Source organism: Heterocephalus glaber, unplaced genomic scaffold (genome assembly GCF_053883595.1).
Source record: "Heterocephalus glaber isolate CG9 unplaced genomic scaffold, H.glaber_assembly_v1.0 deba00001572, whole genome shotgun sequence".
In the NCBI taxonomy this organism is placed as follows: domain Eukaryota; kingdom Metazoa; phylum Chordata; class Mammalia; order Rodentia; family Bathyergidae; genus Heterocephalus; species Heterocephalus glaber.
In genome coordinates this window covers 6,580,828-6,594,262 of record NW_028258357.1, presented here as the reverse complement: position 1 = coordinate 6,594,262, position 13,435 = coordinate 6,580,828, and the positions used below count along the sequence as shown (strand labels likewise).

At 37.6% G+C, this 13,435-nt stretch overlaps 1 long non-coding RNA gene across 2 annotated transcripts; it reads right to left on the bottom strand.

Annotated features, from left to right (window-relative positions):
- Positions 1-2,059: 2,059 nt before the first annotated feature.
- On the bottom strand, positions 2,060-12,527 carry LOC110346228 (uncharacterized). 2 transcript variants are annotated; one of them, XR_002390144.2, is made up of 4 exons: positions 12,166-12,527; positions 11,082-11,173; positions 9,326-9,492; positions 2,060-7,912 (listed from the first exon to the last, which is right to left on the bottom strand). It is a non-coding gene; the product is annotated as an uncharacterized LOC110346228 (long non-coding RNA). The 2 variants fall into 2 exon arrangements; XR_002390143.2 differs by lacking the exon at positions 11,082-11,173 and having other exon boundaries at positions 12,166-12,497.
- Between the last annotated feature and the right edge of the window lie 908 nt (positions 12,528-13,435).

The window sequence follows — 13,435 nt, the reverse complement described above, 5'->3', positions numbered from 1 at the left end:
TACAAATTCCCAATGATGAATGTCATCATAGTGTATAGCTAAAATGTACCAATAAACAACGAATAATTTAAAAAAGAGGCTGCTTTGCACCACTAGGTTTAAGAGAATTTGTTACCTAGTCTTAGCAAATGGAGCAGAAGATGAAGGGAGAGGGAAGGAAAATAATTAACTCTCTTATTAATGAAATGCTTAATTGAAATAACTTAGGATATGTATATTTAATGGTAATTTTCACCATTTCAGAGATAGGTATTATTATAAGTCTATTTTCCCTGAATACAAATTGAAATGTTTTTCTTGTTGAGAGCAATACAAATATTTTGAAACTAATTACATAATTATGTATATCTAAATTAGTTGCAAGACCTTGTAGTGATTGAGATGTCCATAGACTATTAACTTCACTGCTATGTCATTGAATAAAATGAAGAATTGGGATTGGCTATCACTGGAAAGGCTGGTATGTAAATGATTGCAAGGTGAACATTTGGTGCCTCTAGTAACTGAATACATATATATATATATATATATATATGTATATATACACTCAGTTTTGCTTAATTTCTTTGCACATTTTGCTTAATTGCTTATGGTTGTACATTAATGAAGGAATTCAAGAGTCTGGAGAAAATACAGGTCCCATTAAAGGTAATCCAGAAACCTAAGCTTAACACTGATGCTAAATGATATAAACATCCTGGAATGTACGCTTTCTCACAAGAGTACAGTGATCACAGGAGTCATCATGACATGAAGTGATCAAATCAAATGAATGAAACAGAACCAGTTACAAGAAAAATAATGTCTGGAATGGTTTGTCTATATTGTCCAGGATGTCAGGGGATATGTTAGTTCATATGAATAGGAACTTTTTTATAGGTAAGGAATGCAGTGGCTGTTTATCCTTTAAATGCCATACTTTATTAATTTGATTTTAAAAAGCACAGTCAGTTTGTATACTGCTATAGAATCGTATAAAAAAGGACCATGTTTATTTCACAAATTAACCTCATAAAATAAAATGTATTATAAAAACATTTCTGCTGTGAGACATAACTGCTTATTTTTATTTATTTGTTTGAGACAGGATCTCACTATGTAGTCCAGGCTGACCTTGAATTTGCCATGATCCTCCTGCTTCAGCCTCCAGAGTGCTGGGAGTACAAGTGTATGCCACTGAACACAGCTATTTTTAATTATTTATATATAAAACGTAGTTCATCATATGTTAAAACTCCATTAATAAATTTTAGCAATTGTTGTTATATTGGAATGAAACAATAAGATTAATGCAAATTACAAAAATCATAGTACAATTATAATTATTATTCTTTGTTGCTCTTTCCAAACTTATGTAGGGAAGCATATTTGTTTTTCTTCTTAAAAGTTACAAATTTCCAAAAAACGAAAAAAAAAAAAAAAAGGCCAGGTGTGATGATGCATGCCTGTAATCCCGGAACTGAGGAGCCTGAGGTTGTAAGAGGATCATTGTGAGTTTGAGGCCAGCCTGGGATACATAGTGAGTTCAAGTCCAGTGAACTACATAGTGAGACCCTGTCTCAAAAAACCAAATACATAAATAAATATTTCATTTTTAACTTTTTTTGTGATTTCTTAAGTTGAAATATTTTCCTTTATAATATTTAACACATCTTTGAGGTATTTTTCTAATTATCATGTTATAAGTATATAAATTTTGGTGTCACTACTAACATTTTGGAATATTGAGAATATACTCACATGGTACCAGCTAAACTATATATAGTATGTGACATATGAGAAGTCATCAGAAGTCTGTATTCTTTTACACAAACACAGACACTGAAGTAAACATACATACAACAACAAATCATAGCATCTCTAGCCACATCACTGTCCAGTGACTTGTCCCAGATCTTAATGAATTGTCAGGAGTTTATAAATTCATGCCTTCTAAGTTTCTGATGCTGATAAAAATCCCTTGTGTTCTACATCCTGAGGCTACTTCTGTCTCTTTTTCTGCCCTAACCTGAAACTCATCTCTGTTTTCTTTTTTACAAAGAAGCAACATAAAACAAAATCCCTTGGAGGTCATTTGTATTTTGTGATGGACTGAACCTAAAATTTCAGAGTAAGGAGGAGTTTATTTCACAGCAAAACCAGTAGCACAAATACAGCCAAAACCAATAACAGCAAAATCAATTAAAATCAAACATTTCCATACTAAAAAAAAAATCAAGGGTTATGAGACACTTATCCATAATCGTGGGCATTGACACAAACAGTATGTATTTTATGCAAATAATTCACTCCACTTCTTTTTAAATGGAAGACCTAGATGCAAAAGCCATCCATGCATTCATTGAAAATGCTATAGAGTCAGAAGATGCTTCCAAATCTCTCTTTTCAAGAGCACCTTAGAGTAGATCAGTTTCTGTGAACAGAATGTAAGCAATGGAGACTTCTTGGCTCCTGTACAGACAACACTGATATAGGGCAATTGCAGTGCACATGTGTCAATTACACATTTATTCAGCAAGTAATGAGTCAACTGTTGTGCAGTCACAAAGAAAAATGCCAGGAATTCAAGAATGAAAATGACATAGCTTCTGCTTCTGAGAAATTCAGGGATTCTTTTGAGAAGACAGAGCTCAAAGGGTTGGTTGTTACGGTGTGACTGAGATGCACTAAGAAACACATAGCAGAAAGGGAAACAGAGTAGATGGCAGATGTTGGCAATGTACAGAGACAAGCTATAGTGAGGTAAGAAGTAGAGTGGGGGGGGGGTTCACCTGTGGAAACTTTGAGGAAAAAAAAATGAGTATATCTGAAAGAGGAATGGTGGTGCACATCTGTGAACCTAGCACCTGGGTGGCTGAGGCTGGAGGATCACAAGTTCAAGCTCAGGTAGAGTGATTTAGGGAGATCCTGTCTCAAAATTTAAAAAAAAAGTCTGAGAATGTAGCTCAGTGTAAAAGCCTTGGGCTCATCTCCTGTACCAAAAAATAAATAAATAAGAAATGGGCTCTAATCATGTCTTAGTTACTTTTTCTGGTTGCTCAGGCAAAATACCTGTTGCTCAAAGTTCTATGAAGAAAGATTTCAGCTGATAGTTTGTAGAGGTTTCAGTCCCTAATCAGATGGCTACAAGGTCAGGTGGATGACAGAGCAGCATTGCAGAGGAGCAGCGCTTTATGGCAGGCAGAAGATAGCAAAAGCAAGCAAGAGACACACTATAAGTAACTAGCAAGTATCTTTCTAGCACATCCTTAATCCTAGCACCCTTAATCCTAGCATTGCACCATGAATCAAGTATACACTCTAGATCCCGTCACCTGTGATAAAGCTCCAGCTATGACCACATGAGACACTGAGGGGACATCTAAACACAAGCCATAGCAAACCATTTGTACATTTGCTGCTGGCATAAATTTTATCTTATGATGAAGGAAATAAAAGTATATTGATGACTTTGAAGCAATGAAAGAGTTAATGATATGATGACTTTTTTCACCAGTTAAATGTTTATGTTTCTTAGAATTTAGGAAATTTTATGGAAAACCAGAAGTGATAGGTATGTTATCCTTTTATTTAATATATATCAAATGCTTCAAAACATGCTAAAATATTGTTTTGAGATGAAATTTTTTCTACTACAAAATCCAGTTTTTATGACTAATTTGACTGACTGGATTTATATATAAAAATAGTGATTTCATTCAGACAGTTAAAAATAACTCCGCTTTCTGAATATGCCACCAGTCCTTTGTGAGGGTCCTTTTAGCTGGCTGGAGTGAGTCACTAAATGGAAAGTGACCTCCAGCTATGAAAACTCAAAACTTCAAACAGATCTACAAAGTCAACATTTGCATAAAAAACAGTGAAGAAAATTATCTTAGCACTTTCCCACCCTTTTTCTCATGTCATAAAAACTACTTGATTCATCTAAATTATCATTTCCAGCATTCTGTCATGAATTCCTTTGCTGTTGTATTTGGAAAAACTGGTCCACAAATTCTTTTTTAGGAGGTTTTTAATTTTTCTCAGTTCGCTTTGGGATTAGTAATGGTAGAACCAATGGTATTAGCATAAATATCCTGAGGCCAGCCTCCATTCTCTGTTCAAGCCATTTGTTTATATGGAAACTGAAATCTGGCAGTCTCTGAAAATAAACTGCTAAAGCAACGCAAAGATTGAAGCATAGATCGATCAAACTATATTTCAAAAGTCATAGGTGTCAAGAGGCAAGTCTATTCCAGTGAAAGAACTTAATTTTATTTCAGTGATCTTTTCTCCAGCACTTGTAATGCCTTATAACCCTTAGTCTCTCTTTCTGGGTAGCACCTGTTAAAAAGATCTGCCAACATACAAATATTTGAGCAGATAATAACGTCTTCCTCAGCCAAAAACTTAAGTTCTATTGCAACAGCTGGCGGTAGAATCAGTGATCTGAAAGTCATTTAGAGAGCTGAAATCTGCTCTGATGGGGAGAATGTGCAAAGACAGAACAATGAACTGACTAAAATGCTCTCTCACAAGGCCAAATTTCATGTTAAGACTGAATTGGATGGATTTATTACCATTCCAGTAGTACTAGGCAGATGAGCTTTGGGGAAAGTGTTTGTCCTTCCTTATACCAGGATGGATTTATTCCATATTTTAAATGGATTTTCTTCCTGTAAGAATAACCATCTTTTTGTATTGTGTATTTCTTATTCATTTTTAGGTGAAAGTCAAAATGCGTTTGGGAAATAAGCTCCCAATCCAGTCATTCATCACTTAATGTTGGGATACCTTCTTAGATATGCATCATTAAGTGGTATTATTCTTCTGTGAAGCAGCTGAGAGGATACTTACACACACCTAAATGGTAGTCTTAACTCTACACAGCTAGGCAGTGTAATATGGTTTATTGCTTCTAGACTCCAAACCTATACAGAATGTTACAGTACTGAATATTATAGGCAGTTTTAAGAAAATAGTATTTCTGTATTGAAACATAGAAAAGGTACACTAACCAATACGATTTATAACATGGTACACCGTCATAGGGCATCTACTATGAGTGTTTGGTAGGACTAAAAGTTGCTCTGGGGAAAAATGGGACTAGGAGGTCCTAAAACATTAGCATAAACCTTATAAACACTGTGTATTTATGTTACACTAAATTTGTAAAAAATATTTTTTATAATAAATTCACCTTAGCTCAATGTAAAATTTTACTTTATAAACTTTAATTTGTTAACTTTTTGACTTGCAGTAGCACTGACGATAAAAATAAATGCTGTGCAGCTGGTCTTCATATTTTTATTCTATGAACTTTTTTTCTACTTTTAAAGTTTATTATTTATTTATTCATGTATTCATGCTTTACTCTGAACTTTGTTTAAACACTAAGAAACAAACATAATTCTCCACCCTGCCTTACCCAGGTTCAGGATCACAATGTCCTTGGGTTCCTTCTCCACCTTTTCTCCCACTGGAAGGTCTCCAGGGGCATGGAGCTGACAGCTCCTCTAACAACAGTGCTTTTCTTCTGAATCCCCCAGCAGGACCTGCATGATGACAGCTATTCCTGAGCAGTTATTCTTTTTTTTTTTTTTTTTTTCAGTAACACATCTGTGGTGGGTTTGCTTAGTTTGTTTCTTTTTTCATCACAGATTTTCTTGTAAGCAGAAAATATACCATGAGCATTTCTCTTTGCTAAGGAAAGTCTTTAGGGTTGAGGTCCAAGTTTGTGACCTCTTTATGGAGCTTATTGAGGTCTCCAACAGCTTCTGCTAAATGCTTAAATTGACTTTTCTTGTAGGTTCTTCTTATTTTTCTTCCCCAAACATTTCCTTTTCTCTTGTCTGCCAGGGCCTGCACAGCAAGGGTCCAGGGCCTGAGCAGGGTGATGGAAGATGCAGAAAACAAGAGAACAAAGCAGGAGTGGGTGGGGCCTCCCTGCCTGCTGAGCTGGGAAGACTGCTGCAGCCAGTGTGTCACTTTATTTAAGGCATAAGGCGGGGACGTACAAACAAGGAGATGGGGCAGGGTGTCCTTGGTAATTTGTGGTTCTAATACATTCTGAGAATAGCTGACTGATAAGGCTGGTGGGAACAGGGATATGTAAGCTTGCTGTTCCTAGGACCATGTTAACTAGGACTACAGTAAACAGAGTACAAGGAACATTTTCTTGCACTCTGGGCTATTTTGGCAGGGTAAACTGGGGCACAAAGGGAGGGAAGTCATGAAGTGCAGGAGGTGGCAAGACACCTCCTGAGGGTGGCCTGATCGATATCTCCCCCTTATCTGTTTTGTAGCTCCAGGGTTGTTCAGTGCTGTTGCATGGCAAGGTCTATGGCATGCTGTTGGAGGACTCGTTGGCAGACTATGCAAAGGAAAATAAGCACACACAGGACAAGTTTGATGCCCCAAAACATCCAAAAGGAATGGTGATTTATGCTGAATGGGTTGAATCCATTTAGTAAATGTAGTACTGCTCGAGGAGCGCCATTGCGTGTGAGACTCTGTACTGGGAGGTGTTGTATATCATTTGATCTTAGCCAAAAGGCTGAGAAATGATGGATGTGTTGTATATCAATAACTCCTTGATAGAGACAGGCAAGATCAAGACTTATGTTTGTGTTACAAAAGATTCCCATCAGATGTGCCATCACCTGTTCCCAAGGCCACTGTGAATCAGTATATGGTAGGGCAGTAACACATACATGTTTACATTCAGCATGGCACTGTAAGCCCTGCCAAAACTGTAGGACTTTGACCTGATTTCCAATCCGAAGCACAGTCTCCTATAAGGCCAGAATCTGTTTCTCCAGTTTGAATTCTATATCTACTTGTTGAGTTCAGGCATAGGAGGTGTTTTTCAACAGCTGGTTGACAAAATGAGTGGTCTGAATATGTTGTGCTAAGGCCAGTGCAGAAACTGCCGCAGTGGTTAGGATAGTGACAAGTGAGGTGATACCTAAAATAATCCATTCAGTCATTCTGGGTCTACTAGGTAGAAGTTGGTTCTTGATTTCTTTCAACACTTGGAGACCCTGGTCATAATACCAGGGTCCGGAGAGGTTAGTAGGAACCATGAGAAATGATGGTCTGTACAACAACATCGTAGAGTGGTTTGCATTCAAGGTAGTAAGACAATTGGTCAAATTGCAGTTGCAATGCAGCCATGAGCCTCTATAGATCCCTCTGCCTATATGTGAGGTTTATGAATAAACTTGGGTTAGGGTAAGAGCCTGAAAAGTTGTAAATACTATGTGACCAGTCTACAAACTCCGCCTGTTGCAATGTGGTAATGTTTGAAGAGGCCAAAAACAATCTTCCTATGGTACATAAATGGGATTTGTAAGACTGCACAAAATATTATGACAAGGCCTCAAGGGGCAGGGAAAAGAGGCGTTCCTTTTGGACATAGAAGCACTATGATAGAGAAATGTTTCATCAAGAGTTCTGCCAGTGATGTTTTGAATAAGTGCAAAGTTAGACATCTGCTTTATGGATAAGCAAAAGGTACTAGGTCCAAAGCACATAGGCAGTCCAGGGGACATGCCTAGAAAGGAAAAGTTGGATGAACTTGGAGCTACATCATGGAAGCCATGGCCTCCCAGAAGGTAGGACACATTAGTGACTATCTAGTTTATGGAGCAGAAAGGGAGTTGGGAAGAGAAAGAGAGCAGAGAGGAGGCAAAGGGCCATCTTCAGGCTCGACCCAATGAATCTCCCCCTTTTCTGTTTGAAAAAGGCAGCTGCATCATGTCTGGTCATCTTTGTAGATCTCAGGACTGTATCAGGTGAAGGGAGTCACTCAGGTGCAGTCTTTGTATGGCTTCAGCAGGGGTGTCACAGCATGCTGCTTGCAGCAAATCCATCATCTTGGTCTATGGTGATACATTCTGTGATGATGATGTCCACAGCATCTTTTTATTTTCTGTTGAAAAATAAACATACCCAGCTCTATGTTATTAATTGTATTGAGCCGTTTAGCTTTTAGTTAGGACATACTTTGGCAACACTAGTGTCTAGGACATGTCTGTAGATCTGTCTTTATATATATATATTTACTTTCCATAAGTAGATCTAAAAAATTTAACACAAAAGTAACAAGATCTAATTGAGCTTGTGGAGGTAGCTGTACCCCGCCCACCTCTTTTTTGTTTATGTAATTGTGCCTTTAAGAAAAGGTGAGTATGCCCAACGATGGCTTGGCCCCATGAGTTATCCAATGGATCTATATCACAAGGACTTACACTATGTCTAACTGACTTAGCTATCTATAATAATTTCCTTTATAAAGAGCATTTGGAACTGTGGTTAGGGGAGAAGGGGCATAGTCTCAATCTAACTGCTTTGAGCTGTGAAGGGTCCATGTAGGGAAGACTGCAGTTAGGGACTCTCTTCAGGGAGCTAATTTAATAGTCCTTAAATAAAAATCATCTTGTAATTTGACAATTATAAACTCTCTATATAAAGTCAATCTAGTGGATTTTGGTAAAAAAATCTAGCACCTTTGTTGTTGCTTTTATCTATATGATCACTTGGAGTTTGTCAGCCTATAGGCAAGAATAAACAAAATTGCTTGAAAAATTAGAGCCTATAATCAAAGTATAAGTACTGAAATAAAGAAGCAGGTTGGGGAAACAGCCATGTTTAGAAACTTTTTAAAGGACTAAAATAGTGAGTGTAACCAGCTGGCTCTTAGACCCTTTTATTAATGGATGTCATCTGTGACTGGTTGTGATCAATTAGTTCTAAACATCACTGCACTCAGACCAGCCATTGGTCTGATATTTTATCATAATTTTTATTTTAATTTTAGCTGTAAAGAGATTGAAAATTTAATAATTGAACAAACAATTTTAACTAAAAATTTAAAAACTCATGTTGAGGTCTATAAATTTTACTGTAGTTTTGTCTATTGTCCTATAACAGGGATGAGTCACCCACCAGTGTAGTTGGAAACTGCCAGTAGGGGTCAGCAATTGAAGCCCCTTATTATGTACAGTTTTATTACTATGGTCTTGACTTCAAATATCTTTGGATTATACTTTTCTACTGAGTGTTTAAGACCAAGTTAAGATGAGACCTGTATTAATTAAAATTAACCTCTTGCTGTCTATCAAGGTCAATTAAGTCTCCACAGGCATTACTTTGAACCCTGTAGAGAGCTTCTCAGCTTCTGTTGTGTCAGCCATCAGGATGGGTCATGGCCTTGCTTGACCACATTGCTTCCTGTGAAAACATGGGAGATTTTTCCCTACAGGTGACACTCCTTTGGCACACTATTGGTTCTTATCTTTTTGGTGTCCAACAATCTCCCTGCTCAGGAGGTTGGGTGACTTACCAAAGTTGTAGGATCTTTAGCAAAGGTTCTTCATGTCCTGGGTTGTTTGCAGACCTTGAAAGGCCAGGGCCAAAATATTGGCTGTCTTCTTAGTCCAGTTACCTTTCTAGTTCTGGTCTCTAAACTTTAGTTGTTGAATACCCGGAAGAGCAGATCAATAACATTAGCTGTGCAATGGGAGTAGTGAACTTATTTACTATAATTTTATCTGGATATCAAGCACTTTGAAATATAAAACATAGTTAGAAGACTGTTATTATCATCAATCATGCTTATTCTAGTAGAAGTTTTGTAAAATGTTAACAAAATAACTTCAAATCAAGAGCTACACATAATATTTTAGCATGACAATCATGATGGTATTATCTTTGTAACACATAAATGTCCATCTTGTTATAAAATAGCCATTGTTAAACACACTCACTCTCCTCCAAAACACAAAAAACTCTTACCCAAATTGTTATCTTTTGATGGGATATCATCTAAAGAAAATGCATCAACTTATAAATTTACCTGTTATCATAAGTAGCTGGAGTGTAAGAAAAAGGCAAACACCTGAATCAAAAGGGGGTTATTACCATAAACAATATATTAAAATACCTGCATAGTCAGAAAGCATGTATGTATTTATTACACCAGAAAATTGACAATAATAATTATTATAATTATATATATGAAGGTTTATCCCCTTTTAGTTTGCTGCCAAAAGCATCTTTTCAGTAAAAGATGTTTTTCTCACAAAAAAATTTAATCTTTTGAAGATGACTAGTATAAACATATCACAATAACATATTTAGAACTTATCCCTTTGATGACAACCAATTCAAACATATTACAATAGCATATTTAAGAAATATTCATTGATGTAAGTTTTTTATAAGACTATGAAAACTATCAGGTTAGTCTGTTGTAAGAGTATGGAAACTGTTGAGGTCTCTCTAGTGAGCAAAGCCTGAAAAACATTTCTATGGGGCCGCTCCTTTGTTCACGAAGGGGCGTCCCATTTAGCAATCTCTATATCTAAGGGTCTTCATTAATTACTTTGACAAAGTTTATTTAATAACCTTTAAAAACAGATTGTAACAATACATTATTTGTAACCAATTAAAGTTTTGGAGAGATTACATTTAGACAACAATATATATTACATCATTTTAACCTGTTAGCAACCTGAGAGAAAAAAGAAATACATGCCTTTAAATCAAATAATCTTGGTCTATAAGCCAATTTAAATTATAAGCAAATATCTTTTAAAAAAAGTTTTAAAGGCAAAAAAAGAAAAAAAAATTGAGCTCAAAACAGCCATACAATTGGAAAAACAAACAAGACAATTTGTAAAACTAGAGTGCACTCATATATAGTTAGCCTACTTGAATTATGAGAATCTTTTATAATTTTTAGATTCATATTTGTAAATAAGACTAGTCAAAACATTTTGTAAGTCAATTAACAGAGATCTCTTATAGAACTGGAAAGAATGAAAGCTCTTAATGCCTGTAAATGCAAACCTTTTATAACAAACTTGTCTTCCGCTCTTAAAATTTTAAAATGCCCCCCCCCCTCAGATTGTTACATTTTAAAATTGACTGCCTGCCAATAGAACAGAAGTAACCTTGAGTTCTTCATCAACAAAGTATAGGAAAGAGCAAGTTAACTCTATAAGTACAATTCAAGGATTTGCAATGCACAAGAAATGTTTTAAGCACACCAATTAAACATTAACTCAAGTTGCAACAAAGATACATTTATCAATTACCTAAAATTTGTAACTTGATCCCTCTTGTAAAAACTCTTTATGTCTGGTAGAGCACAGTTGCAGTTTCTCTGGCTTTGTTTTGGATTTCAGACCTTTGGAGACAACATCAAGCTGATAACATAGCAGTGGCCTTGGCTCTTAAAGCCAGGAGTGTTTTTTTCTCCTATTATGTGTTATGCTCTTCACAGCTTCCCTAGCTTTTTTTTTTTGGTACCAGGATCGAACTTGGGATCTTGAGCTTGCAAGGCAGGCAGTGAAACCACTGAGCTAAATCCTCGGCCCTTCCTAGCTATTTTTAATCCATTACTTGTTTTCTCATTTCCATTCTTTCCAAGGCGAGTGCAAGTTTTGTTTTTCTTAGTGTGACCACAGAACTTCCTGGTGCACTAAAGCTAAACAGTTGTCTTTATGCTTTTGCCCCACCCTTTCTGCACTTGTGATCTTAGCAACTGAAGTGGAGGGGGAGGCAGCTCAACCTCCACCAGAGGGGAAGCACTGGGGTTTGTGTGTAAGGATGGCACATTTTCTGAGAGAGGCGATTCCACCATGTGAGAGACAGCAGATTTGGCAAGCAGTTGTCCTAAAACCCAAACTAAACAGTTGTCACCAGTGGCTGATTGCTGCGGAGCACAAGATAGTGCAACTACTTTCGATTGTGCTTGCAGTGGCACAGAAATGGAAAGAGAAGCCAAGCTGCAAGCCCTGATTTGTTCTCTACATCCGAGTCTGTTTCATCTCCCTCTGAGGAGCAATTAGAAAACTCAGAGGAGAGCTCCTCTGTTGGGGCCCAGGGCTCCATTCCTCCCACTCCCACTTCATTTGTCTCTAGCCACTCGGAGGCCACTTTCATGTTATCATAACCCTGAACTACCTGTTTAAGGTGTGGCACTGCGTTTTGTACTATGTCCATGCCCTGCTCTAGGAACCAAGGATAGGTATTCTGAACCAAAGAAAGGAAAGAGCAAAGCTGATCTAGTTTTATATTAGTTCCCCTGCCTTCACTGAGGCATCCAGCATCTGAATGTACAGATGCCTTTCTTTAGAATCACTTTGTCCCATGCTTTACAACCAGTGGTCTACTCACCTCCCCTCCTTAGTGTGCGCAAACGGGGCTGTCTTCTCCTCTGTCAAATGGTAGTTCCCAGTATTCAGGCCATGTTGGCTGCCAGTTGCCACAGCCTGCACAGCAAGCGTCCAGGGCCTGAGTCAGGTGGTGGAAGATGCAGAAAGCAAAAGATAACTAAAGCAGGACTGGGTGGGGAGAAGACGGACTGCTGCAGCCAGTGGGTCACTTTATTTAAGGCATAAGAAGGGAAGTACAGAAAAGGAGATAGGGCAGGATGTCCTTGATAATTTGTGGTTCCAATACATTCTGAGAAGAGCTGACTGATAAGGCTGGTGGGAACTGGGACATGCAAGCTGGCTGTTCCTAGGAGCATGTCAACTAGGACTACAATAATCAGAGTACAAGGAGCATTTCCTTGCACTCTGGGCTATTTTGGCAGGGTAAATTGGGACACAAAGGGAGAGAAGTCATGAAGTGCAGGAGGTGGGCAAGATGCCTCCTGATCATGGCTGGATCCTGAGCTGGCTCCAGACACTTGTCTCTCCCTCAGCTGTGCATTCCTGTTTCATTTCCAATAACTCCTTATTACTCAATTTCTTAGGAGACAATTCTCAGAACTTTTCAATGCCATTCTTATCCATTCCTAGGTTAAAGTCCTTTGCCATTTCAGCCATAGTCTTGTTGTCTTTTACAACCTTCTCATGGTAGAAAGTACTCTGAAGTAATAGGTTACTCTTTGAATATCTTCCACATGCCATTCATACACTCCTTGGTGATATCATTCCAAGTCCAAGAAAACTTCTGATACATTTATAGAAGTTGGAAACCTTCCACTATATCATCAGTGTCTTCTTGGTCTGTTCTTCAGTCACAGCAATAGCTTGGGTGTTCTTTTCCCGAGGCAGTGGGCCTTAAAAGCTGCTACAGCTCCTTGGTAAGTTGGTTGTATTAAAGTGTTGGTGTTTGAAGGGAAAAACACCACACTGACATGGGAATGAAGATTACCAATTAAAGGGGAATGTACAGGAGCATTATCAACAATAAGCACATCTTTAAACATGTTATTCTCCAAGCAGTACTTGTCTAATTTACTGGCAAAGTATTTTGTGAAGACATCTTGGAAGATGGGCTGGGTCATTCTTCACTTCTTACACTTCTAATAGGGCACTGATACTCTGTGCTTATTGATATACTTAAAGGCCCAGAGTTCTCAAAGTGTTTCAATATATCGCCTACAACATTGCCCCAGTCAAGGCTGTTTTACCGTCCTTAAATGCCTTGAAACTTG